The sequence below is a fragment of the Euprymna scolopes genome, chromosome 2 (genome assembly GCF_053919585.1).
Source record: "Euprymna scolopes isolate OS-2025 chromosome 2, ASM5391958v1, whole genome shotgun sequence".
Lineage (NCBI taxonomy): Eukaryota > Metazoa > Mollusca > Cephalopoda > Sepiida > Sepiolidae > Euprymna > Euprymna scolopes.
In genome coordinates this window covers 167,021,174-167,023,728 of record NC_136483.1, presented here as the reverse complement: position 1 = coordinate 167,023,728, position 2,555 = coordinate 167,021,174, and the positions used below count along the sequence as shown (strand labels likewise).

General features: G+C 36.6%; 1 pseudogene; it reads left to right on the top strand.

Annotated features, from left to right (window-relative positions):
• Window positions 1-224: 224 nt before the first annotated feature.
• On the top strand, window positions 225-351 carry LOC145242554 (U2 spliceosomal RNA; annotated as a pseudogene).
• The last annotated feature ends 2,204 nt before the right edge of the window (window positions 352-2,555 follow it).

Here is a 2,555-nt window from a genome sequence, read left to right as displayed (position 1 = left end):
CAAGATCAAAGTGTAATATTTATTCCGGCAGATACTGCAAGCAAAAACCATATGTGGGGGAAACCCCACATATAAGACCTTGGTTAATGTAGGGGCAACCCTTCATACCAATTGTCACTATCCAGCTCCCTTACTCCCCGGGGAGTTGGTCCCCATTTCCCCTTCACTCCTCACATTAAAAATCGGCTTTGTGCCTAATTTGCTCGGTGGTGGAGCAAATAAATACCCTTTTCTTGGTCTTTTGGCCAAGATCAAAGTGTAGTATCTGTTCTTACTACACGTTGTACTTATTGTGATATAAAGTGAGGGATCACTTTTCTGTATTAATTTAATGTAAAATGATCACCCAATTTACAACCAGTCAGTCTCAAAGCCATTCAAGTCATTCTCCAGATCATTCAAGTTGTTTTTGAAGGATTCCAGTTATTTTAAAGCATTTAAGTCATTCTTAAGGTCATTCAATTCATCCTTAAGTTCATTAAAGTCATTCTAAGTCATTTACTTTTTATTTAAGTCATTTTAGCTCATTTATCGGTCATTTTAGTGTATCTTGAAGAATTTTATGTTAATCCTACATTCACGCAATCATTCATTACACGAGAGCACGCGACTAATGGCTATCGTCCTTGTTCGATGTCAAAACGATTCTTTTAATTGTTTTAATTTTTTTTTTATTTGATTTTGTTTAAAGTAAAATCTTCCACTGCTGGTAGTAACGATAAAATAATAAATATTTATTGATTTAAAACTATCAGTAAAGCTAAAATCGATAGATCATACTTCACAATTGTATTTTGGCGTTTACGAAAATATATGCATATTTAACAAGTGTTTTTACGAAAATCGGGGAAAATAACAACTCCATAGTTAAATAATTAGAGATTTATAAAGAATCAGAATCGGAATCAGTAATTGTATCGGAATCGGGGGAACATATATATATATATATATATATATATATATATATATATATATATATATATATATATATATATATATGTCTGTATATATATGTATATGTATGAAATATAGCAAAAAAATCACATCTACCTACACCTATGTCGAAAATAGGGGTGAACCTAAGATCAACTGTACCTTTGTTCTGTAAGTGCCTGCCCATTGGTTGATTAAGATTATATAGATGCTGTTATTTCACTCTAAACCATGCAGTGTCTCTTGGACGTAAGGGGTTATTATTTAGGCCTAAATCTATAGGAACACTATGTACGGAATTCAGCAGCGATATATCTGTTCACATGACACTTGCACTTCTCCGTGTTTGTAAAGCAGGGGACTCGAGAGAGAATTTCAAAGTCTTGCAGTTCGAGGGAAGAAACTCCTCGGCCTAACATTCACAGGAAACATGAGTTGGAACAATTTCATTGAGAGCATTGCCAGGACAGCTGCGAAGAGGGTAGGTCCTCTCTACCGTGCTAGAAAGCTACTAACGCCTGAAAGTATCCTGTACCTCTATAAGGCCACCATTCGCCCATGTATAGAGTATTGTTGTCATATTTGGGTTGGTGCATCTGCTACTAGTCTCTCGCTCCTAGACAAGGTTCAAAAGAGTGTCGCCAACCTGATATGTCTTGAACTGTTATCTAAGCTTCAACCCCTGTCCCATCAACGAAATGTAGCATCCCTCTGCCTGTTCTACAAGTACTTTAACGGTGAATGCTCCAACGAACTGCAAGCACTCGTACCCCCTGGACGTAAATACACACGACAAAGTTGACAAGCAGCAAATTTGCACCCATACACAGTAGAAATCTCTAGATGTAAGAAAGCCTTGTATTGTAATAGTTTCTTCCTCCAGAACCGCTAGACTTTGGAATTCCATTCCGGGTTTCTGCTTCCCCAACTGTACTTACATGTAGAAGTTCAAGCGTAATGTGAACCGACACCTTACTGCGCAACTACCCACATAGTACCCCTGTAGAATATGTCATTGATAGTAGACCCCTACATCAAAGTGGTAATGTACCTTGTTTGGGGTGAAAATGTAATATTTTTTTTTTTTTTAATTAGAGAGTAGAAGACTTTCTGGCATCTTAGGATGTTTACAGTGTAGGGTTGAGATTTTTCTGTTTGTTATGTTAGTCGAGGGTATTCATGTCAAATGGGTTATAAATGATTTATGTGCCTCGGTAGTGCAGTAGGCAGCTTGTTAATCTCGTAATCAATTGACATACACACGCGTGCGCGCACACACACACGCATACACACATATATATATATCTTTCGATCAGCCTTGATCATCATCTGATACACTGATGATTGCGTAAGTATGAAAGATTAGTATCCGTAGCTATATAAAAAATAATTATTTATAATTTATCATTATTGTCGACCCTTTAAGAAATTAAAAAAGTCTTAAAGTTGAGCACTGTCTGGGTCATCTAGCCTTCTGTGTGAGATCATGACTCTCTATTACTTGATCACTCTAAGATCGTCTATATTAAATGTTAAGCTTCGTTAATGTTAAAATTTCCTTTAATTTCGAGGTGCTGAATGGTGGTTCTGGGGTATGTTCTTTTGCTATTAGGGCCAAAGGG